Consider the following 27,108-nt stretch of genomic DNA (forward strand, 5'->3'; position numbering starts at 1 on the left):
CTCTCACCGGTCCAGAGATCATTCGGGAAACGACATAGAAAATCATTCAGATCTGTGAACGATTGAAAGCCTCTAGAGACCGACAGAAGAGCTACGCTGATAAGCGAAGAAAACCATTGGAATTCCAGGTGGGAGACCGAGTCCTTCTCAAAGTCTCACCCTGGAAAGGCTTGATATGCTTCGGAAAGCATGGGAAGCTTAATACAAGGTACATAGGGCCTTTCAAGATTCTCGCAAGAGTCGGCCCTGTAGCTTACAAACTCGACCTACCCGACACACTTCGTAACGTACATTCTACATCCACGTATCTAACTTGAAAAAGTGTCTGTCCAACGAGACTCTTGTAATCCCACTCGACGAGATCGAGATCAACGAGAGCGTCAACTCCATGGAAGAACCGGTAGAGATCATGGACCGTGAGGTCAAGCAGACGAAGCAAAGCCGTATCCCGATCGTGAAGGTTCGCTGGAACGCCAAGCGAGGACTGGAATTCACTTGGGAACGCGAGGATCAGATGAAACTGAAATACCCTCATCTTTTCGCTTAATTGTTTGTAGCTTCTTATTTGCTTAAATTCTACTCTGGGGATGAAATTCCTTCTAACGGGGGGATGATGTGACAACCCGAAATTTCCATTTTGTACGGACATTATCTATTCAATAGAAGCTAGACCAGTTGCAGTGAATTTCAGACTTTTCCAAATAAGTTTGTGTATATTAGGGTTTACGTTTAAGGAGATATCAGGAGAGTGGATGCTCATGGGTTAGTGAAACTTGAGTATTTCAAAACCTCATAATATTAGCGTTCATTTCCAGAATAAACATATTTTCTGCCAAAAATATCTCAGGACTATAAATAGATTTCTGAACTAAATTCATTCATTATTCACATTTCCAACTAGAGAAAAGCCATTTTCTCTCTCACGGATCTTCGAGTTTTCATCCCAAATCGTGAGTACACTTCTTTAGTTGTTTTATAATGCTTATTATATGCTTAATAACATAGATTACATGTCAAATATGTAAGATTCGGGAGTTTACCACCCAAGAATGTTCTTGGGGAGTAAACTCCAAAATGAGGCTTAAATGCTACCTAGTCCCATTTCCTTGATAAGTAACTAGCTTAGGCTTGTATGTATGTATATTTGAGGCTAGAAAACAATAAAAAACACCAAGCTTAGGGTATTCACGGCCCAAGAACTTCTTGGACCGTGAACTCCAAATTCAAGGGCCAAAAGGTGCCCTAATTGCTCCTAAAGCCTTGGACAGTAAACCCCATTTAATCCTAGCTAATTTATGGACTTTAAAACATCAAAGACACCTTCAAGGGCACCAAAGTGTGCCTAGGACCTTCATTAGCTTAAAACAAATGCCTAGAAACTATCCTACTTGTGCTTGGGGCTTGAAAACATAAAAACACCCATCCCATGAGAGTTTACGGCCGTAAACTCTAAGGGAATTGGCCTTGGGGCCGTAAACTCCTCAAAGGAGTATTTCTATGTCCTAAACTACCCAAAGAACTAAGCCACCAAGTAGAACATACTCTAGAAATCACACAACACTTCAAAACACCAAATACCACCAAGTTGGGAGTTCACGGCCATAAACTCAAGGGTTTACGACCGTAAAATCCTTGTGTGGAGTTTATTGAATGTTAAACACATATATAAGGCCCTTTGGTACATTAAACCCCTTTAGCTTTGTCCCACAACAACTTAGATGCAACCATTAGGACCTATAACACTTATACAAAGTGTTTACATGTTCCTGAGTGTCCCAACTAATTTTATTAGTTATTATTTGGCTAATTAGTTATATATATGTTCAAAATATGATAACTAGGCTCGTGTGTGTGAACAAGTCTCCGTTTGCCACCTAGAACAATATCCGACACTACAGTCCAATCCACTCACCACAATTGAGTTCATACCCCTTTAATTAACCTTTGAAATACTTTTAAATGTTTTAAATACTTTTAGGGGGGGGGGGAATACAAGTTAAATACGTATAGTTATTACATCAATCACATGTGATTAATAACTAGAAAGCCAATGATTTTATCATTATTCAAACTGTTTATCAAACTGCTTTACTTCAAAATGTTTTACAAACTCTTTTACTTATCAAATACTTTTATTTAAACTTTTTTATACTTCTTATAAATTGCATGCCCATATATGTATAGATATATATGCAATGTTTAAAGGGCTTAGGAAGGTCATTCGCCCTATTTCCTTTTTCTCGATTTGGATGTGGTCTGGTGGGATTTCGGGTAGTCGTCCGAAGGTCGTTTCAATATTAATTATATATCAAGTGTACATATATAGACATAAAATTACTTCAATATTCATGCGTATTAGTAACATCATTAGTAAGTTACCATCGGGTTAACACAGGATCATACTACTACAATTTCTAGATCAATGAGTCAGTTCATTCATGAGTCAATACTTATTACTATGAGAACATATACATTACATTACTATGAGTAAATATACAACTATACTAGAAAGAGAACATATACAACTATACTAGGAAGATAACATATACAACGATACTAGAACAAGTAACAATTACATTACATATACATGAATACGTTAACAATTGTGATCTACTGTATCGGAGCATGCCTTAAATGTCATGGCCCGAGTTGTAGCCATAATTATCTTGGAGGGAGAGTGTGAGTTTGAGTATAGATCTATATTGGATTGACTATCCTACACCTTGCTGCTAGCTACAGCCGTACCTGTAGGTCTGCGGGTGCCAAACGTCATTCCGTTATTACGACCATTCGTATGTCGTTGTTACCAGTCGATAGTATGGTGCAATTAATCACATGATACCTTAATATAAATACGGTTTAAGGTAGTTAGTACAGCAGTAGTTCCTATAATACAACACTACAGTACTACAATAATTTACCCATTACATATATTTAGTGATTATTTCACTTAGACATTAATGTACAAACTATATTTTGTTAAATGATAGTTACACTTGGGAAATTACACACTTTTACAACAAACGTGCATACAAAACAGTTAAGCCTTAGTTGAAGGCTACTTTAATAGAAAATATAGGTTTTTCTGAGAGATTCAAACTTTTACATACATTTTACAAACTTTTACATACATTTTACGAACTTTTACATACATTTTACAAACTTACATTTGAGACATGTTCAAACGTTTTGATAACAAACAGCGACACTAAAATACTTATGAACACACCAGCTTAATGCTGATAAACTCTTTCAAAATAACTTGTATTCTCAGGTCATCATTAGACAGGTACCGAGGCCAACTTTTGAGAAGATGGAGCGCATCCAAGACTCATCTTATTATTTTGATTTACATTATTTTTGGTGTCTATAACTGTACAGAACACACTTGTATTAAAATTATATATTTAATGCAATGGAAGATGTTGTTTGCTTATTTACTTTTACTGTGTTGTGATACTTTACATGACGTCCTCCGCCCCAGAACGTTTGCGTCGTTCTTGGTTTTGGGGTGTGATAGACCTGTGGGTTACGGACCCACCACGCTTCCGCTGTGCCACTCTGATTTGATGATTTTATTCTCCAATTTTTTACAAAGATCGCTAAATTCTAAAAAAGGAAGTGTTTCCAACATCAATATAGAGTGGCATCCTGGCGGATGACTCTATTAATGTCTTCACTGAATTACAAAGATTCATTAACCACACAAACTAAAATCCAAATTGTCAATTTATTTCAAATTTAATGTGTAGACACCAATTTTACAAACAAAAAACATTTATATGATTCATTTGACTTACGTCTTACATTAAATCTTTTAAAAAATTAATGGACCAATATTGTGCTAGATAAAGTAGCCATTTGGGATTATGAAACGCAACACATTTGTGTATATATTAGTTAATTTTTAAGGATCTTTTAGATGCTTTTGGTCCACTTTAATTTGGGTGATATTCAAGTGCGGTATAGATTAGTTGATTGAATGATTTAATTTATGATGTGTTTATATAATTTAACTTAGTGTATAAGCTTTTGAATCCAATTTTCTATTGTACGTTGGTTTTGTATAAATATAACTTTCATTGGGTTACATGTGTTCCTTGAGTTTGTTTTCTTAGTAGATTATGAAGGATATCCGATCTCCCGAGTTCATGTTCGTTCCAACCATCGCTGTCATGCTCTATTTTTGTTTTGTTTGATGTTATCATTTTCGTTTCATCTTAGGTCATCTACAATAGTGCAATACCCACTTCCAACCGCTATAGTGATGGGCGTCACCTCATCACCACAACCTATCACCATGACCGTAGGATGCCTAGCACCGAAACACAACTCCACATAGGTTCGCCTGATTAGTAGTTTAATTACTGAAAGTTTTATAATTTTAATTAAAAGAAAGTTACAAGAAATCAATAAAAGCGTTGATGTTGAACATTCTAAAATAAAAGAATAAAATAAAAAAAAACAATAAAAAAATAATAATTTGTATATGCATGTCACGAGAGCAATGCAAATAATTTTTGCCAAACTTAAACTTTTAATCGGTTTAGTAGATTAAAATTGAATAACATGATTACAATGAAACTAATGTAAATGTCGAATACCACACTATTGATAATTAAAAAACTAGAACTTTAGAAAGATGAGTAATACTTTATTGTGGGTCGTTATTATTGTTGGTATATTGTTATTTCTTGTCCCTCTCTTTTACCTTGTTCCTTTTACGTTGAGAGTTTTAATAATAGATGGCCGTTTCAAAAAAAATTCAAAATCATCTTGGTTAAAATTTATTTTGTTGTTCTCTTTATTGTTGTTGAATGATCGAATTTGTAATTTAGCCTAACTTTGGTATTGCTATCTCCAAGTTGCATTAACCGAAGGACGTTTTTTGGTGATTTTGCATAAACTTTGTTTATGTAGTGAAAAAAACAAATTAAAAATATAATTGTAGAAACTTCTTCGATTATCAGAGCCAAGTTTCGATCCTGGGGGACCTGTGGGTTATGGGCCCACCACGCTTCCGCTGCGCCACTCTGATTTGATGATTGTATTCTCCAATTTTTTACAAAGATCGCTAAATTCTAAAAAAGGAAGTGTTTCCAACATCAATATAGAGTGGCATCCTGGCGGATGACTCTATTAATGTCTTCACTGAATTACAAAGATTCATTAACCACACAAACTAAAATCCAAATTGTCAACTTATTTCAAATTTAATGTGTAGACACCAATTTTACAAACAAAAAACATCTATATGAGTCATTTGACTTACGTCTTTCTTCAAATCTTTCAAAAAGTTAATGGAACAATATTCTGCTAGATAAAGTAGCCATTTCGGATTATGAAACGGAACACATTTGTGTATATATTAGTTAATTTTTAAGGATCTTTTAGATGCTTTTGGTCCACTTTAATTTGGGTGATATTCAAATGTGGTATAGATTAGTTGATTGAATGATTTAATTTATGATGTGTTTATATAATTTAACTTAGTGTATAAGCTTTTGAATCCAATTTTCTAATGGACGTTTGTTTTGTATAAATAAAACTTTCATTGGGTTACATGTGTTACTTGAGTTTGTTTTCTTAGTAGATTATGAAGGATATCCGATCTCCCGAGTTCATGTTTGCTCCAAGCATCGCTATCATGCTCTATTTTTGTTTTGTTTGATGTTATCATTTTCGTTTCATCTTAGGTCATCCACAATAGTGCAACACCCACCGCCAACCGCTATAGTGATGCGCATCACCTAATCACCACAACCTATCACTATGACCGTAGGATGCCTAGCACCAAAACACAACTCCACATAGGTTCGCCTGATCAATAGTTTAATTACTGAAAGTTTTTTCATTTTTATTAAAAGAAAGTTACAAGAAATCAATCAAAAGGTTGAAGTTGAACATTCAAAAATAAAAGAATAAAGTAAAAAAAAAACAATAAAAATAAAAATAATTTGTATATGCATGTCACGAGAGCAATGCAAATAATTTTTGCCAAAATTAAATTTTTAATCGGTTTAGTAGATTAAAATTGAATAACATGATTACAGTGAAACTAATGTAAATGACGAATACCATAATAGTGACAATTAAAAAACTAGAACTTTAGAAAGATGAATAATACTCTATTGTGGGTCGTTATTTTTGTTGGTATATTGTTGTTTCTTGTCCCTCTCTCTTACCTTGTTCCTTTTACGTTGAGGATTTAAATAATATATGGCCGTTTCAAAAGAAAAAATTCAAAATCATCTTGGTTAATATTTATTTTGTTGTTCTTTTTATTGTTGTTGAATGATCGAATTTGTAATTTAGCCTAACTTTGGTATTGCTATCTTCAAGTTGCATTAACCGAAGCATGTTTTTTGGTGATTTTGCATAAACTTTCTTTCTGTAGTCAAAAAAGCAAATTAAAATTATAATTGTAGAAGCTTCTTCGATTATCAGAGCCAGGTTTCGATCCTAGGACCTATGGGTTATGGGCCCACCACGCTTCCGCTGCGCCACTCTAATTTGATGATTGTATTCTCCAATTTTTCACAAAGATCGCTAAATTCTCAAAAAAGGAAGTGTTTCCAACATCAATATAGAGTTGCATCCTGGCCGATGACTCTATTAATGTCTTCACTGAATTACAAAGATTCATTAACCACACAAACTAAAATCCAAATTGTGAATTTATTTCAAATTTAATGCGTACACAGCAATTTTACAAACAAAAAACATCTATATGAGTCATTTGACTTACGTCTTTCATCAAATCTTTCAAAAAGTTAATGGAACAATATTCTGTTAGATAAAGTAGCCATTTGGGATTATGAAACACAACACATTTGTATATATATTAGTTAATTTTTAAGGATCTTTTTGATGCTTTTGGTCCACTTTAATTTGGGTGATATTCAAGTGCGGTATAGATTAGTTGATTGAATGATTTAATTTATGATGTGTTTATATCATTTAACTTAGTGTATAAGCTTTTGAATCCGATTTTCTATTGGACGTTGGTTTTGTATAAATATAACTTTCATTGGGTTACATGTGTTCCTTGAGTTTGTTTTCTTAGTACATTATGAAGGATATCCGATCTCCCGAGTTCATGTTCGTTCCAACCATCGCTATCATGCTCTATTTTTGTTTTGTTTGATGTTATCATTTTCGTTTCATCTTAGGTCATCCACAATAGTGCAACACCCACCGCCAACTGCTATAGTGATGGGCGTCACCTCATCACCACAACCTATCACTATGACCGTAGGATGCCTAGCACCGAAATACAACTCCACATAGGTTCGCCTGATCAATAGTTTAATTACTAAAAGTTTTTTCATTTTTATTAAAAGAAAGTTACAAGAAATCAATAAAAAGGTTGAAGTTGAACATTCTAAAATAAAACAATAAAATAAAAAAAAAACAATAAAAATAAAAATAATTTGTATATGCATGTCACGAGAGCAATGCAAATAATTTTTGCCAAAATTAAATTTTTAATCGTTTTAGTAGATTAAAATTGAATAACATGATTACAATGAAACTAATGTAAATGACGAATACCATAATAGTGACAATTAAAAAACTAGAACTTTAGAAAGATGAATAATACTCTATTGTGGGTCGTTATTTTTGTTGGTATATTGTTGTTTCTTGTCCCTCTCTCTTACCTTGTTCCTTTTACGTTGACGATTTTAATAATATATGGCCGTTTCAAAAGAAAAAATTCAAAATCATCTTGGTTAATGTTTATTTTGTTGTTCTTTTTTATGTTGGTGAATGATCGAATTTGTAATGTAGCCTAACTTTGGTATTGCTATCTTCAAGGTGCATTAACCGAAGCATGTTTTTTGGTGATTTTGCATAAACTTTGTTTCTGTGGTCAAGAAAGCAAATTAAAATTATAATTGCAGAAGATTTGTCGATTATCAGAGCCAGGATTCGATCCTGAGACCTATGGGTTATGGGCCCACCACGCTTCCGCTGCGCCACTCTGATTTGATGATTGTATTCTCCAATTTTTTACAAAGATCGCTAAATTCTAAAAAAGGAAGTGTTTCTAACATCAATATAGAGTGGCATCCTGGCGGATGATTCTATTAATGGCTTCACTATTTTGCAAAGATTCATTAACCACACAAACTAAAATCCATATTGTGAATTTATTTTAAATTTAATGTGTACACACCAATTTTACAAACAAAAAACATCTATATCAGTCATTTGACTTACGTCTTACATTAAATCTTTTAAAAAATTAATGGACCAATATTGTGCTAGATAAAGTAGCCATTAGGATTATGAAACGCAACACATTTGTGTATATATTAGTTAATTTTTAAGGATCTTTTAGATGCTTTTGGTCCACTTTAGTTTGGGTGATATTCAAGTGCGGTATAGATCAGTTGATTGAATGATTTAATTTATGATGTGATTATATCATTTAACTTAGTGTATAAGCTTTTGAATCCGATTTTCTATTGGACGTTGGTTTTGTATAAATATAACTTTCATTGGGTTACATGTGTTCCTTGAGTTTGTTTTCTTAGTACATTATGAAGGATATCCGATCTCCCGAGTTCATGTTCGTTCCAACCATCGCTATCATGCTCTATTTTTGTTTTGTTTGATGTTATCATTTTCGTTTCATCTTAGGTCATCCACAATAGTGCAACACCCACCGCCAACCGCTATATTGATGCGCATCACCTAATCACCACAACCTATCACTATGACCGTAGGATGCCTAGCACCAAAACACAACTCCACATAGGTTCGCCTGATCAATAGTTTAATTACTGAAAGTTTTTTCATTTTTATTAAAAGAAAGTTACAAGAAATCAATCAAAAGGTTGAAGTTGAACATTCTAAAATAAAAGAATAAAATAAAAAAAACAATAAAAATAAAAATAATTTGTATATGCATGTCACGAGAACAATGCAAATAATTTTTGCCAAAATTAAATTTTTAATCGGTTTAGTAGATTAAAATTGAATAACATGATTACAGTGAAACTAATGTAAATGACGAATACCATAATAGTGACAATTAAAAAACTAGAACTTTAGAAAGATGAATAATACTCTATTGTGGGTCGTTATTTTTGTTGGTATATTGTTGTTTTTTGTCCCTCTCTTTTACCTTGTTCCTTTTACGTCGAGACTTTTAATAATATATGGCCGTTTCAAAAAAACATTCAAAACCATCTTGGTTAATATTTATTTTGTTGTTGTTTTTATTGTTGTTGAATGATCGAATTTTTAATTTAGCCTAACTTTGGTATTGCTATCTTCAAGTTGCATTAACCGAAGGATGTTTTTTTGGTGATTTTTGCATAAACTTTGTTTTTGAAGTGAAAAAAGCAAATTAAAAATATAATTGTAGATGCTTCTTCGATTATCAGAGCCAGAGCCAGGTTTCGATCCTGGACCTGTGGGTTATGGCCCCACCACGCTTCCGCTGCGCCACTCTGATTTGATGATTGTATTCTCCAATTTTTTGCAGAGATCGCTAAATTCTAAAAAAGGAAGTGTTTCCAACATCAATATAGAGTTGCATCCTGGCGATGACTCTATTAATGTCTTCATTGAATTACAAAGATTCATTAACCACACAAACTAAAATCCAAATTGTGAATTTATTTCAAATTTAATGCGTACACAACAATTTTACAAACAAAAAACATCTATATGAGTCATTTGACTTACGTCTTTCATCAAATCTTTCAAAAAGTTAATGGAACAATATTCTGTTAGATAAAGTAGCCATTTGGGATTATGAAACGCAACACATTTGTGTATATATTAGTTAATTTTTAAGGATCTTTTAGATGCTTTTGGTCCACTTTAATTTGGGTGATATTCAAATGTGGTATAGATTAGTTGATTGAATGATTTAATTTATGATGTGTTTATATAATTTAACTTAGTGTATAAGCTTTTGAATCCAATTTTCTAATGGACGTTTGTTTTGTATAAATATAATTTTCATTGGGTTACATGTGTTACTTGAGTTTGTTTTCTTAGTAGATTATGAAGGATATCAGATCTCCCAAGTTCATGTTCGCTCCAAGCATCGCTATCATGCTCTATTTTTGTTTTGTTTGATGTTATCATTTTCGTTTCATCTTAGGTCATCCAAAATAGTGCAACACCCACCGCCAACCGCTATAGTGATGCGCATCACCTCATCACCACAACCTATCACTATGACCGTAGGATGCCTAGCACCGAAACACAACTCCACATAGGTTCGCCTGATCAATAGTTAAATTACTGAAAGTTTTTTCATTTTTATTAAAAGAAAGTTACAAGAAATCAATAAAAAGGTTGAAGTTGAACATTCTAAAATAAAAGAATAAAATAACAAAAAAACAATAAAAATAAAAATAATTTGTATACGCATGTCACGAGAGCAATGCAAATATTTTTTGCCAAAATTAAATTTTTAATCGGTTTAGTAGATCAAAATTGAATAACATGATTACAGTGAAACTAATGTAAATGACGAATACCATAAGAGTGACAATTAAAAAACTAGAACTTTAGAAAGATGAATAATACTCTATTGTGGGTCGTTATTTTTGTTGGTATATTATTGTTTCTTGTCCCTCTCTCTTACCTTGTTCCTTTTACGTTGAGAATTTAAATAATATATGGCCGTTTCAAAAGAAAAAATTCAAAATCATCTTGGTTAATATTTATTTTGTTGTTCTTTTTATTGTTGTTGAATGATCGAATTTGTAATTTAGCCTAACTTTGGTATTGCTATCTTCAAGTTGCATTAACCGAAGCATGTTTTTTGGTGATTTTGCAAAAACTTTGTTTCTGTAGTCAAAAAAGCAAATTAAAATTATAATTGTAGAAGCTTCTTCGATTATCAGAGCCAGGTTTCGATCCTAGGACCTGTGGGTTATGGGCCCACCACGCTTCCGCTGCGCCACTCTGATTTGATGATTGTATTCCCCAATTTTTTACAAAGATCGCTAAATTCTAAAAAAGGAAGTGTTTCCAACATCAATATAGAGTGGCATCCTAGCGGATGACTCTATTAATGTCTTCACTATTTTTCAAAGATTCATTAACCACACAAACTAAAATCCAAATTGTCAATTTATTTCAAATTTAATGTGTACACACCAATTTTACAAACAAAAAACATCTATATGAGTCATTTGACTTACGTCTTACATTAAATCTTTTAAAAAATTAAGGGACCAATATTGTGCTAGATAAAGTAGCCATTTGGGATTATGAAACGCAACACATTTGTGTACATATTAGTTAATTTTTAGGATCTTTTAGATGCTTTTGGTCCACATTAATTTGCATGATATTCAAGTGCGGTATAGATTATTTGATTGAATGATTTAATTTATGATGTGTTTATATCATTTAACTTAGTGTATAAGCTTTTGAATCCGATTTTCTATTGGACGTTGGTTTTGTATAAATATAACTTTCATTGGGTTACATGTGTTCCTTGAGTTTGTTTTCTTAGTACATTATGAAGGATATCCGATCTCCCGAGTTCATGTTCGTTCCAACCATCGCTATCATGCTCTATTTTTGTTTTGTTTGATGTTATCATTTTCGTTTCATCTTAGGTCATCCACAATAGTGCAATACCCACCGCCAACTGCTATAGTGATGGGCATCACCTCATCACCACAACCTATCACTATGACCGTAGGATGCCTAGCACCGAAATACAACTCCACATAGGTTCGCCTGATTAATAGTTTAATTACTGAAAGTTTTATAATTTTTATTAAAAGGAAGTTACAAGAAATCAATAAAAGGGTTGATGTTGAACATTCTAAAATAAAAGAATAAAATAAAAAAAAACAATAAAAATAAAAATAATTTGTATATGCATGTCACGAGAGCAATGCAAATAATTTTTGCCAAACTTAAACTTTTAATTGGTTTACTAGATTAAAATTGAATAACATGATTACAATGAAACTAATGTAAATGACGAATACCATACTATTGAGAATTAAAAAACTAGAAATTTAGAAAGATGAATAATACTCTATTGTGGGTCGTTATTTTTGTTGGTATATTGTTGTTTCTTGTCCCTCTCTTTTACCTTGTTCCTTTTACGTTGAGAGTTTTAATAATATATGGTCGTTTCAAAAAAAATTCAAAATCATCTTGGTTAATATTTATTTGGTTGTTCTTTTTATTGTTGTTGAATGATCGAATTTGTAATTTAGCCTAACTTTGGTATTGCTATCTTCAAGTTGCATTAACCAAATGACGTTTTTTGGTGATTTTGCATCAACTTTGTTTCTGTAGTGAAAAAAGCAAATTAAAAATATAATTGTAGAAACTTCTTCGATTATCGGAGCCAAGTTTCGAACCTGGACCTGTGGGTTATGGGCCCACCACGCTTCCGCTGCGCCACTCTGATTTGATGATTGTATTCTCCAATTTTTTACAAAGATCGCTAAATTCTAAAAAAGGAAGTGTTTCCAACATCAATATAGAGTTGCATCCTGGCCGATGACTCTATTAATGTGTTCACTGAATTATAAAGATTCATTAACCACACATGAACTAAAATCCAAATTGTGAATTTATTTCAAATTTAATGCGTACACAGCAATTTTAGAAACAAAAAACATCTATATGAGTCATTTGACTTACGTCTTTCATCAAATCTTTCAAAAAGTTAATGGAACAATATTTTGCTAGATAAAGTAGCCATTTGGGATTATGAAACGGAACACATTTGTGTATATATTAGTTAATTTTTAAGGATCTTTTAGATGCTTTTGGTCCACTTTAATTTGGGTGATATTCAAGTGCGGTATAGATTAGTTGATTGAATGATTTAATTTATGATGTGTTTATATAATTTAACTTAATGTATAAGCTTTTGAATCCAATTTTCTAATGGACGTTTGTTTTGTATAAATATAACTTTCATTGGGTTACATGTGTTACTTGAGTTTGTTTCTTAGTAGATTATGAAGGATATCCGATCTCCCGAGTTCATGTTCGCTCCAAGCATCGCTATCATGCTCTATTTTTGTTTTGTTTGATGTTATCATTTTCGTTTCATCTTAGGTCATCCACAATAGTGCAACACCCACTGCCAACCGCTTTAGTGATGCGCATCACCTCATCACCACAACCTATCACTATGACCGTAGGATGCCTATCACCGAAACACAACTCCACATAGGTTCGCCTGATCAATAGTTTAATTACTGAAAGTTTTTTCATTTTAATTAAAAGAAAGTTACAAGAAATCAATAAAAAGGTTGAAGTTGAACATTCTAAAATAAAAGAATAAAATAAAAAAAACAATAAAAATAAAAATAATTTGTATATGCATGTCACGAGAGCAATGCAAATAATTTTTGCCAAAATTAAATTTTTAATCGTTTTAGTAGATTAAAATTGAATAACATGATTATAGTGAAACTAATGTAAATGACGAATACCATAATAGTGACAATTAAAAAACTAGAACTTTAGAAAGATGAATAATACTCTATTGTGGGTCGTTATTTTTGTTGGTATATTGTTGTTTCTTGTCCCTCTCTCTTACCTTGTTCCTTTTACGTTGAGGATTTTATTAATATATGGCCGTTTCAAAAGAAAAAAATTCAAAATCATCTTGGTTAATTTTATTTTGTTGTTCTTTTTTATGTTGTTGAATGATCGAATTTGTAATTTAGCCTAACTTTGGTATTGCCATCTTCAAGGTGCATTAACCGAAGCATGTTTTTTGGTGATTTTGCATAAACTTTGTTTCTGTGGTAAAAAAAGCAAATTAAAATTATAATTGTAGAAGATTTGTCGATTATCAGAGCCAGGATTCGATCCTGAGACCTATGGGTTATGGGCCCACCACGCTTCCGCTGCGCCACTCTGATTTGATGATTGTATTCTCCAATTTTTTACAAAGATCGCTAAATTCTAAAAAAGGAAGTGTTTCCAACATCAATATAGAGTTGCATCCTGGCCGATGACTCTATTAATGTGTTCACTGAATTATAAAGATTCATTAACCACACATGAACTAAAATCCAAATTGTGAATTTATTTCAAATTTAATGCGTACACAGCAATTTTAGAAACAAAAAACATCTATATGAGTCATTTGACTTACGTCTTTCATCAAATCTTTCAAAAAGTTAATGGAACAATATTTTGCTAGATAAAGTAGCCATTTGGGATTATGAAACGGAACACATTTGTGTATATATTAGTTAATTTTTAAGGATCTTTTAGATGCTTTTGGTCCACTTTAATTTGGGTGATATTCAAGTGCGGTATAGATTAGTTGATTGAATGATTTAATTTATGATGTGTTTATATAATTTAACTTAATGTATAAGCTTTTGAATCCAATTTTCTAATGGACGTTTGTTTTGTATAAATATAACTTTCATTGGGTTACATGTGTTACTTGAGTTTGTTTCTTAGTAGATTATGAAGGATATCCGATCTCCCGAGTTCATGTTCGCTCCAAGCATCGCTATCATGCTCTATTTTTGTTTTGTTTGATGTTATCATTTTCGTTTCATCTTAGGTCATCCACAATAGTGCAACACCCACTGCCAACCGCTTTAGTGATGCGCATCACCTCATCACCACAACCTATCACTATGACCGTAGGATGCCTATCACCGAAACACAACTCCACATAGGTTCGCCTGATCAATAGTTTAATTACTGAAAGTTTTTTCATTTTAATTAAAAGAAAGTTACAAGAAATCAATAAAAAGGTTGAAGTTGAACATTCTAAAATAAAAGAATAAAATAAAAAAAACAATAAAAATAAAAATAATTTGTATATGCATGTCACGAGAGCAATGCAAATAATTTTTGCCAAAATTAAATTTTTAATCGTTTTAGTAGATTAAAATTGAATAACATGATTATAGTGAAACTAATGTAAATGACGAATACCATAATAGTGACAATTAAAAAACTAGAACTTTAGAAAGATGAATAATACTCTATTGTGGGTCGTTATTTTTGTTGGTATATTGTTGTTTCTTGTCCCTCTCTCTTACCTTGTTCCTTTTACGTTGAGGATTTTATTAATATATGGCCGTTTCAAAAGAAAAAATTCAAAATCATCTTGGTTAATTTTATTTTGTTGTTCTTTTTTATGTTGTTGAATGATCGAATTTGTAATTTAGCCTAACTTTGGTATTGCCATCTTCAAGGTGCATTAACCGAAGCATGTTTTTTGGTGATTTTGCATAAACTTTGTTTCTGTGGTAAAAAAAGCAAATTAAAATTATAATTGTAGAAGATTTGTCGATTATCAGAGCCAGGATTCGATCCTGAGACCTATGGGTTATGGGCCCACCACGCTTCCGCTGCGCCACTCTGATTTGATGATTGTATTCTCCAATTTTTTACAAAGATCGCTAAATTCTAAAAAAGGAAGTGTTTCCAACATCAATATAGAGTGGCATCCTGGCGGATGACTCTATTAATGTCACTATTTTACAAAGATTCATTAACCACACAAACTAAAATCCAAATTGTGAATTTATTTCAAATTTAATGTGTACACACCAATTTTACAAACAAAAAACATCTATATGAGTCATTTGACTTACGTCTTACATTAAATCTTTTAAAAAATTAATGGACCAATATTGTGCTAGATAAAGTAGCCATTTGGGATTATGAAACGCAACACATTTGTGTATATATTAGTTAATTTTTAAGGATCTTTTAGATGCTTTTGGTCCACTTTAATTTGGGTGATATTCAAGTGCGGTATAGATTAGTTGATTGAATGATTTAATTTATGATGTGTTTATATCATTTAACTTAGTGTATAAGTTTTTGAATCCGATTTTCTATTGGACGTTGGTTTTGTATAAATATAACTTTCATTGGATTACATGTGTTCCTTGAGTTTGTTTTCTTAGTACATTATGAAGGATATCCGATCTCCCGAGTTCATGTTCGTTCCAACCATTGCTATCATGCTCTATTTTTGTTTTGTTTGATGTTATCATTTTCGTTTCATCTTAGGTCATCTACAATAGTGCAACACCCACCGCCAACCGCTATAGTGATGCGCATCACCTAATCACCACAACCTATCACTATGACCGTAGGATGCCTAGCACCAAAACACAACTCCACATAGGTTCGCCTGATCAATAGTTTAATTACTGAAAGTTTTTTCATTTTTATTAAAAGAAAGTTACAAGAAATCAATCAAAAGGTTGAAGTTGAACATTCTAAAATAAAATAATATAATAAAAAAAACAATAAAAATAAAAATAATTTGTATATGCATGTCACGAGAGCAATGCAAATAATTTTTGCCAAAATTAAATTTTTAATCGGTTTAGTAGATTAAAATTGAATAACATGATTACAATGAAACTAATGTAAATGACGAATACCATAATAGTGACAATTAAAAAACTAGAACTTTAGAAAGATGAATATTACTCTTTTGTGGGTCGTTATTTTTGTTGGTATATTGTTGTTTCTTGTCCCTCTCTTTTACGTTGTTCCTTTTACGTTGAGAGTTTTAATAATATATGGCCGTTTCAAAAAAAATTCAAAATCATCTTGGTTAATATTTATTTGGTTGTTCTTTTTATTGTTGTTGAATGATCGAATTTGTAATTTAACCTAACTTTGGTATTGCTATCTTCAAGTTGCATTAACCAAAGGACGTTTTTTGGTAATTTTGCATAAACTTTGTTTCTGTAGTGAAAAAAGCAAATTAAAAATATAATTGTAGAAACTTCTTCTATTATCGGAGCCAAGTTTCGAACCTGGACCTGTGGGTTATGGGCCCACCACGCTTCCGCTGCGCCACTCTGATTTGATGATTGTATTCTCCAATTTTTTACAAAGATCGCTAAATTCTAAAAAAGGAAGTGTTTCCAACATCAATATAGAGTTGCATCCTGGCCGATGACTCTATTAATGTCTTCACTGAATTACAAAGATTCATTAACCACACATGAACTAAAATCCAAATTGTGAATTTATTTCAAATTTAATGCGTACACAGCAATTTTACAAACAAAAAACATCTATATGAGTCATTTGACTTACGTCTTTCATCAAATCTTTCAAAAAGTTAATGGAACAATATTTTGCTAGATAAAGTAGCCATTTGGGATTATGAAACGGAACACATTTGTGTATATATTAGTTAATTTTTAAGGATCTTTTAGATGCTTTTGGTCCACTTTAATTTGCATGATATTCAAGTGCGGTATAGATTAGTTGATTGAATGATTTAATTTATGATGTGTTTATATAATTTAACTTAGTGTATAAGCTTTTGAATCCAATTTTCTAATGGACGTTTGTTTTATATAAATATAACTTTCATTGGGTTACATGTGTTACTTGAGTTTGTTTCTTAGTAGATTATGAAGGATATCCGATCTCCCGAGTTCATGTTCGCTCCAAGCATCGCTATCATGCTCTATTTTTGTTTTGTTTGATGTTATCATTTTCGTTTCATCTTAGGTCATCCACAATAGTGCAACACCCACCGCCAACCGCTTTAGTGATGCGCATCACCTCATCACCACAACCTATCACTATGACCGTAGGATGCCTATCACCGAAACAGAAGTCCACATAGGTTCGCCTGAACAATAGTTTAATTACTGAAAGTTTATTCATTTTTATTAAAAGAAAGTTACAAGAAATCAATAAAAAGGTTGAAGTTGAACATTCTAAAATAAAAGAATAAAATAAAAAAAAACAATAAAAATAAAAATAATTTGTATATGCATGTCACGAGAGCAATGCAAATAATTTTTGCCAAAATTAAATTTTTAATCGTTTTAGTAGATTAAAATTGAATAACATGATTACAGTGAAACTAATGTAAATGACGAATACCATAATATTGACAATTAAAAAACTAGATTAAAATTGAATACCTGTGGGTTATGGACCCACCACGCTTCCGCTACGCCACTCTGATTTGATGATTGTATTCTCCAATTTTTTACAAAGATCGCTAAATTCTAAAAAAGGAAGTGTTTCCAACATCAATATAGAGTGGCATCCTGGCGGATGACTCTATTAATGTCTTCACTATTTTACAAAGATTCATTAACCACACAAACTAAAATCCAAATTGTGAATTTATTTCAAATTTAATGTGTACACACCAATTTTACAAACAAAAAACATCTATATGAGTCATTTGACTTACGTCTTACATTAAATCTTTTAAAAAATTAATGGGCCAATATTGTGCTAGATAAAGTAGCCATTTGGGATTATGAAACGCAACACATTTGTGTATATATTAGTTAATTTTTAAGGATCTTTTAGATGCTTTTAGTCCACTTTAATTTGGGTGATATTCAAGTGCGGTATAGATTCGTTGATTGAATGATTTAATTTATGATGTGTTTATATCATATAACTTAGTGTATAAGCTTTTGAATCCGATTTTCTATTAGACGTTGGTTTTGTATAAATATAACTTTCAATGGGTTACATGTGTTCCTTGAGTTTGTTTTCTTAGTACATTATGAAGGATATCCGATCTCCCGAGTTCATGTTCGTTCCAACCATCGCTATCATGCTCTATTTTTGTTTTGTTTGATGTTATCATTTTCGTTTCATCTTAGGTCATCCACAATAGTGCAATGCCCACCGCCAACCGCTATAGTGATGGGCGTCACCTCATCACCACAACCTATCACTATGACCGTAGAATGCCTAGCACCGAAACACAACTCCACATAGGTTCGCCTGATTAATAGTTTAATTAATTACTGGAAGTTTTATAATTTTTATTAAAAGAAAGTTACAAGAAATCAATAAAAGGGTTGATGTTGAACATTCTAAAATAAAAGAATAAAATTAAAAAAAAAACAATAACACTTGAAATAATTTGTATATGCATGTCACGAGAGCAATGCAAATAATTTTTGCCAAACTTAAACTTTTAATCGGTGTAGTAGATTAAAATTGAATAACATGATTATAGTGAAACTAATGTCAATTAAAAAATTAGAACTTTAGAAAGATGAGTAATACAATATTGTGGGTCGTTATTTTTGTTGGTATATTGTTGTTTCTTGTCCCTCTCTTTTACCTTGTTCCTTTTACGTTGAGAGTTTTAATAATATATGGCCGTTTAAAAAAAAATCAAAATCATCTTGGTTAATATTTATTTTCTTGTTCTTTTTATTGTTGTTGAATGATCGAATTTGTAATTTAGCCTTACTTTGGTAGTGCGATCTTCAAGTTGCATTAACCGAAGGACGTTTCTTGGTGATTTTGCATAAACTTTGTTTCTGTAGTGAAAAAAGCAAATTAAAAATATAATTGTAGAAACTTCTTCGATTATAAAAGCCAAGTTTCGATCCTGGGACCTGTGGGTTATGGGCCCACCACGCTTCCGCTGCGCCACTCTGATTTGATGATTGTATTCCCCAATTTTTTACAAAGATCGCTAAATTCTCAAAAAAGGAAGTGTTTCCAACATCAATATAGAGTTGCATCCTGGCCGATGACTCTATTAATGTCTTCACTGAATTACAAACAAAAAACATCTATATGAGTCATTTGACTTACGTCTTCCATCAAATCTTACTAAAAGTTAATGGAAGAATATTGTGCTAGATAAAGTAGCCATTTGGGATTATGAAACGCAACACATTTGTGTATATATAAGTTAATTTTTAAGGATCTTTTAGATGCTTTTGGTCCACTTTAATTTGGGTGATATTGAAGTGCGGTATAGATTAGTTGATTGAATGATTTAATTTATGATGTGTTTATATAATATAACTTAGTGTATAAGCTTTTGAATCCAATTTTCTAATGGACGTTTGTTTTGTATAAGTATAACTTTCATTGGGTTACATGTGTTACTTGAGTTTGTTTTCTTAGTAGATTATGAAGGATATCCGATCTCCCGAGTTCATGTTCCCTCCAAGCATCGTTATCATGGTCTATTTTTGTTTTGTTCGATGTTATCATTTTCGTTTCATCTTAGGTCATCCACAATAGTGCAATACCCACCGCCAACCGCTATAATGATGCGCGTCACTTCATCACCTCAACCTATCACTATGACAGTAGGATGCCTAGCACCGAAACACAACTCCACATAGGTTCGCCTGATTAATAGTTTAATTACTGAAAGTTTTTTCATTTTTATTAAAAGAAAGTTACAAGAAATCAATAAAAAGGTTGAAGTTGAACATTCTAAAATAAAAGAATAAAATAAAAAAAAAACAACAAAAATAAAAAAAAAATTTGTATATGCATGTCACGAGAGCAATGCAAATAATTTTTTCCAAAATTAAAATTTTAATCGGTTTAGTAGATTAAAAGTGAATAACATGATTACAGCGAAACTAATGTAAATGAAGAATACGATAATCGTGACAACTAAAAAATTAGAACTTTAGAAAGATGAATAATATTCTATTGTGGGTCGTTATTTTTGTTGGTATATTGTTATTTCTTGTCCCTCTATTTTACCTTGTTCCTTTTACGTTGAGAGTTTAAATAATATATGGTCGTTTCAAAAAAAAATCAAAATCATCTTGGTTAATATTTATCTTGTTGTTCTTTTTATTGTTGTTGAATGATGGAATTTGTAATTTAGCCTAACTTTGGTATTGCTATCTTCAAGTTGCATTAACCGAAGGACGTTTTTTGGTGATTTTGCATAAACTTTGTTTCTGTAGTGAAAAAAGCAAATTAAAAATATAATTGTAGAAGCTTCCTCGATTATCAGAGCCAGGTTTCGATCCTAGGACCTGTGGGTTATGGGCCCACCACGCTTCCGCATCGCCACTCTGATTTAATGATTGTATTCTCCAATTTTTTACAAAGATCGCTAAATTCTAAAAAAGGAAGTGTTTCCAACAGCAATATAGAGTTGCATTCTGGCCGATGACTCTATTAATGTCTTCACTAAATTAGACAGATTCATTAACCACACATGAACTAAAATCCAAATTGTGAATTTATTTCAAATTTAATGTGTACACACCAATTTTACAAACAAAAAACAACTATATGAGTCATTTGACTTACGTCTTTCATCAAATCTTTCAAAAAGTTAATGGAACAATATTGTGCTAGATAAAGTAGCCATTTAGGATTATGAAACGCAACACATTTGTGTATATATTAGTTAATTTTTAAGGATCTTTTAGATGCTTTTGGTCCACTTTAATTTGGGTGGTATTCAAGTATGGTATAGATTAGTTGATTGAATGATTTAATTTATGATGTGTTTATATAATTTAACTTAGTGTATAAGCTTTTGAATCCGATTTTCTAATGGATATTGGTTTTGTATAAATATAACTTTCGTTGGGTTACATGTGTTACTTGAGTTTGTTTTTTTAGTAGATTATGAAGGATATCCTATCTCCCGAGTTCATGTTCGCTCCAAGCATCGCTATCATGCTCTATTTTTGTTTTGTTTGATGTTATCATTTTCGTTTCATCTTAGGTCGTCCACAATAGTGCAATACCCACCGCCAACCGCTATAGTGATGTGCGTCACCTCATCACCACAACCTATCACTATGACCGTAGGATGCCTAGCACCGAAACACAACTCCACATAGGTTCGCCTGATTAATAGTTTAATTACTGAAAGTTTTTTCATTTTTATTAAAAGAAAGTTACAAGAAATCAATAAAAAGGTTGAAGTTGAACATTCTAAAATAAAAGAATAAAATAAAAAACAATAAAAATAAAAATAATTTGTATATGCATGTCACGAGAGCAATGCAAATAATTTTTGCCAAAATTTAAATTTTTAATCGGTTTAGTAGATTAAAATTGAATAACATGATTACAGCGAAACTAATGTAAATGAAGAATACGATAATCGTGACAACTAAAAAATTAGAACTTTAGAAAGATGAATAATACTCTATTGTGGGTCGTTATTTTTGTTGGTATATTGTTATTTCTTGTCCCTCTATTTTACCTTGTTCCTTTTACGTTGAGAGTTTAAATAATATATGGCCGTCTCAAAAAAAAATCAAAATCATCTTGGTTAATATTTATCTTGTTGTTCTTTTTATTGTTGTTGAATGATGGAATTTGTAATTTAGCCTAACTTTGGTATTGCTATCTTCAAGTTGCATTAACCGAAGGACGTTTTTTGGTGATTTTGCATAAACTTTGTTTCTGTAGTGAAAAAAGCAAATTAAAAATATAAATGTAGAAGCTTCCTCGATTATCAGAGCCAGGTTTCGATCCTAGGACCTGTGGGTTATGGGCCCACCACGCTTCCGCTGCGCCACTCTGATTTAATGATTGTATTCTCCAATTTTTTACAAAGATCGCTAAATTCTAAAAAAGGAAGTGTTTCCAACATCAATATAGAGTGGCATCCTGGCCGATGACTCTATTAATGTCTTCACTGAATTACAAAGATTCATTAACCACACATGAACTAAAATCCAAATTGTGAATTTATTTCAAATTTAATGTGTACACACCAATTTTACAAACAAAAAATATCTATATGAGTAATTTGACTTATGTCTTTCATTAAATCTTTTAAAAAATTAATGGACCAATATTGTGCTAGATAAAGAAGCCATTAGGGTTTATGAAACGCAACACATTTGTGTACATATTAGTTAATTTTTAAGGATCTTTTAGATGCTTTTGGTCCACATTAATTTGCATGATATTCAAGTGCGGTATAGATTAGTTGATTGAATGATTTAATTAATGATGTGTTTATATAATTTAACTTAGTGTATAAGCTTTTGAATCCAATTTTCTAATGGACATTTTTTTTGTATAAATATAACTTTCATTGGGTTACATGTGTTACTTGAGTTTGTTTTGTTAGTAGATTATGAAGGATATCCGATCTCCCGAGTTCATGTTCGCTCCAAGCATCGCTATCATGCTCTATTTCTGTTTTGTTTGATGTTATCATTTTCGTTTCATCTTAGGTCATCCACAATAGTGCAATACCCACCGCCAACCGCTATAGTGATGCGCGTCACCTCATCACCACAACCTATCGCTATGACCGTAGGATGCCTAGCACCGAAACACAACTCCACATAGGTTCGCCTGATTAATAGTTTAATTACTGAATGCTTTTTCATTTTTATTAAAAGAAAGTTACAAGAAATCAATCAAAAAGGTTGAAGTTGAACGTTCTAAAATAAAAGAATAAAATAAAAAAAAACAATAAAAATAAAAATAATTTGTGTATGCATGTCACGAGAGCAATGCAAATAATTTTTGCCAAAATTAAATTTGTAATCGGTTTTGTAGATTAAAATTGAATAACATGATTACAGTGAAACTAATGTAAATGACGAATACCATAATAGTGACAATTAAAAAACTAGAACTTTAGAAAGATGAATAATACTCTATTGTGGGTCGTTATTTTTGTTGGTATATTGTTGTTTCTTGTCCCTCTCTTTTACCTTGTTCCTTTTACGTTGAGACATTTAATAATGTATGGCCGTTTCAAAAAAAAATTCAAAACCATCTTGGTTAATATTTATTTTGTTGTTGTTTTTATTGTTGTTGAATGATCGAATTTGTATTTTAGCCTAACTTTGGTATTGCTATCTTCAAGTTGCATTAACCGAAGGATGTTTTTTGGTGATTTTTGCATAAACTTTGTTTTTGAAGTGAAAAAAGCAAATTAAAAATATAATTGTAGAAGCTTCTTCGATTATCAGAGCCAGGTTTCGATCCTGGACCTGTGGGTTATGGCCCCACCACATTTCCGCTGCGCCACTCTGATTTGATGATTGTATTCTCCAATTTTTTACAAAGATCGCTAAATTCTAAAAAAGGAAGTGTTTCCAACATCAATATAGAGTTGCATCCTGGCGATGACTCTATTAATGTCTTCACTGAATTACAAAGATTCATTAACCACACAAACTAAAATCCAAATTGTGAATTTATTTCAAGTTTAATGTGTACACACCAATTTTACAAACAAAAAACATCTATATGAGTCATTTGACTTACGTCTTACATTAAATCTTTTAAAAAATTAATGGACCAATATTCTGCTAGATAAAGTAGCCATTTGGGATTATGAAACGCAACACATTTGTGTATATATTAGTTAATTTTTAAGGATCTTTTAGATGCTTTTGGTCCACTTTAATTTGGGTGGTATTCAAGTATGGTATAGATTAGTTGATTGAATGATTTAATTTATGATGTGTTTATATAATTTAACTTAGTGTATAAGCTTTTGAATCCGATTTTCTAATGGATATTGGTTTTGTATAAATATAACTTTCGTTGGGTTACATGTGTTACTTGAGTTTGTTTTCTTAGTAGATTATGAAGGATATCCTATCTCCCGAGTTCATGCTCGCTCCAAGCATCGCTATCATGCTCTATTTTTGTTTTGTTTGATGTTATCATTTTCGTTTCATCTTAGGTCGTCCACAATAGTGCAATACCCACCGCCAACCGCTATAGTGATGTGCGTCACCTCATCACCACAACCTATCACTATGACCGTAGGATGCCTAGCACCGAAACACAACTCCACATAGGTTCGCCTGATTAATACTTTAATTACTGAAAGTTTTTTCATTTTTATTAAAAGAAAGTTACAAGAAATCAATAAAAAGGTTGAAGTTGAACATTCTAAAATAAAAGAATTAAATAAAAAACAATAAAAATAAAAATAGTTTGTATATGCATGTCACGAGAGCAATGCAAATAATTTTTGCCAAAATTTAAATTTTTAATCGGTTTAGTAGATTAAAATTGAATAACATGATTACAGTGAAACTAATGTAAATGACGAATACCATAATAGTGACAATTAAAAAACTACAACTTTAGAAAGATGAATATTACTCTATTGTGGGTCGTTATTTTTGTTGGTATATTGTTGTTTCTTGTCCCTCTCTTTTACCTTGTTCCTTTTACGTTGAGACTTTTAATAATGTATGGCCGTTTCAAAAAAAAATTCAAAACCATCTTGGTTAATATTTATTTTGTTGTTGTTTTTATTGTTGTTGAATGATTGAAATTTTAATTTAGCCGAACTTTGATATTACTATCTTCAAGTTGCATTAACCGAAGGATGTTTTTTGGTGATTTTGCATAAACTTTATTTCTGTAGTGAAAAAAGCAAATTAAAATTATAATTGTAGAAGCTTCTTCGATTATCAGAGCCAGGTTTCGATCTTGGGACCTGTGGGTTATGGGCCCACCACGCTTCCGCTGCGCCACTCTGATTTGATGATTGTATTCTCCAATTTTTTACAAAGATCGCTAAATTCTAAAAAAGGAAGTGTTTCCAACATCAATATAGAGTGGCATCCTGGCCGATGACTCTATTAATGTCTTCACTGAATTACTAAGATTCATTAACCACACATGAACTAAAATCCAAATTGTGAATTTATTTCAAGTTTAATGTGTACACACCAATTTTACAAACAAAAAACATCTATATGAGTCATTTGACATACGTCTTACATTAAATCTTTTAAAAAATTAATGGACCAATATTCTGCTAGATAAAGTAGCCATTTGGGATTATGAAACGCAACACATTTGTGTATATATTAGTTAATTTTTAAGGATCTTTTAGATGCTTTTGGTCCACTTTAATTTGGGTGGTATTCAAGTATGGTATAGATTAGTTGATTGAATGATTTGATTTATGATGTGTTTATATCATTTAACTTAGTGTATAAGCTTTTGAATCCGATTTTCTATTGGACGTTGGTTTTGTATAAATATAACTTTCAATGGGTTACATGTGTTGCTTGAGTTTGTTTTCTTAGTAGATTATGAAGGATATCCGATCTCCCGAGTTCATGTTCGCTGCAAGCATCGCTATCATGCTCTATTTTTGTTTTGTTTGATGTTATCATTTTCGTTTCATCTTAGGTCATCCACAATAGTGCAATACCCACCGCCAACCGCTATCGTGATGCGCGTCACCTCATCACCACAACCTATCACTATGACCGTAGGATGCCTAGCACCGAAACACAACTCCACATAGGTTCACCTGATTAATAGCTTAATTACTGAAAGTTTTTTCATTTTTATTAAAAGAAAGTTACAAGAAATCAATAAAAAGGTTGAAGTTGAACATTCTAAAATAAAAGAATTAAATAAAAAACAATAAAAATAAAAATAGTTTGTATATGCATGTCACGAGAGCAATGCAAATAATTTTTGCCAAAATTTAAATTTTTAATCGGTTTAGTAGATTAAAATTGAATAACATGATTACAGTGAAACTAATGTAAATGACGAATACCATAATAGTGACAATTAAAAAACTAGAACTTTAGAAAGATGAATATTACTCTATTGTGGGTCGTTATTTTTGTTGGTATATTGTTGTTTCTTGTCCCTCTCTTTTACCTTGTTCCTTTTACGTTGAGAATTTTAATAATATATGGCCGTTTGAAAAAAAATTCAAAACCATCTTGGTTAATATTTATTTTGTTGTTCTTTTTATTGTTGTTGAATGATCGAAATTTTAATTTAGCCGAACTTTGATATTGCTATCTTCAAGTTGCATTAACCGAAGGATGTTTTTTGGTGATTTTGCATAAACTTTGTTTCTGTAGTGAAAAAAGCAAATTGAAATTATAACTGTAGAAGCTTCTTCGATTATCAGAGCCAGGTTTCGATCCTGGGACCTGTGGGTTATGGGCCCACCACGCTTCCGCTGCGCCACTCTGATTTGATGATTGTATTCTCCAATTTTTTACAAAGATCGCTAAATTCTAAAAAAGGAAGTGTTTCCAACATCAATATAGAGTGGCATCCTGGCCGATGACTCTATTAATGTCTTCATTGAATTACTAAGATTCATTAACCACACATGAACTAAAATCCAAATTGTGAATTTATTTCAAATTTAATGTGTACACACCAATTTTACAAACAAAAAACATCTATATGAGTCATTTGACTTACGTCTTACATTAAATCTTTTAAAAAATTAATGGACCAATATTCTGCTAGATAAAGTAGCCATTTGGGATTATGAAACGCAACACATTTGTGTATATATTAGTTAATTTTTAAGGATCTTTTAGATGCTTTTGGTCCACTTTAATTTGGGTGGTATTCAAGTATGGTATAGATTAGTTGATTGAATGATTT

General features: G+C 31.6%; 3 non-coding genes across 3 annotated transcripts; all 3 read right to left on the reverse strand.

Annotated features, from left to right (window-relative positions):
• Positions 1-7,917: 7,917 nt before the first annotated feature.
• Positions 7,918-7,989, reverse strand: TRNAM-CAU (transfer RNA methionine (anticodon CAU)). Its single transcript has one exon. It is a non-coding gene; the product is annotated as a tRNA-Met (tRNA).
• A 5,822-nt stretch (positions 7,990-13,811) lies between these two features.
• Positions 13,812-13,883, reverse strand: TRNAM-CAU (transfer RNA methionine (anticodon CAU)). Its single transcript has one exon. It is a non-coding gene; the product is annotated as a tRNA-Met (tRNA).
• Positions 13,884-15,284: 1,401 nt separating this feature from the next.
• TRNAM-CAU (transfer RNA methionine (anticodon CAU)) lies at positions 15,285-15,356 on the reverse strand. The gene has a single exon. It is a non-coding gene; the product is annotated as a tRNA-Met (tRNA).
• Between the last annotated feature and the right edge of the window lie 11,752 nt (positions 15,357-27,108).

The sequence above is a fragment of the Lactuca serriola genome, chromosome 8 (genome assembly GCF_051521515.1).
Source record: "Lactuca serriola cultivar US96UC23 chromosome 8, Lser_US96UC23_V15, whole genome shotgun sequence".
Classification (NCBI taxonomy): domain Eukaryota; kingdom Viridiplantae; phylum Streptophyta; class Magnoliopsida; order Asterales; family Asteraceae; genus Lactuca; species Lactuca serriola.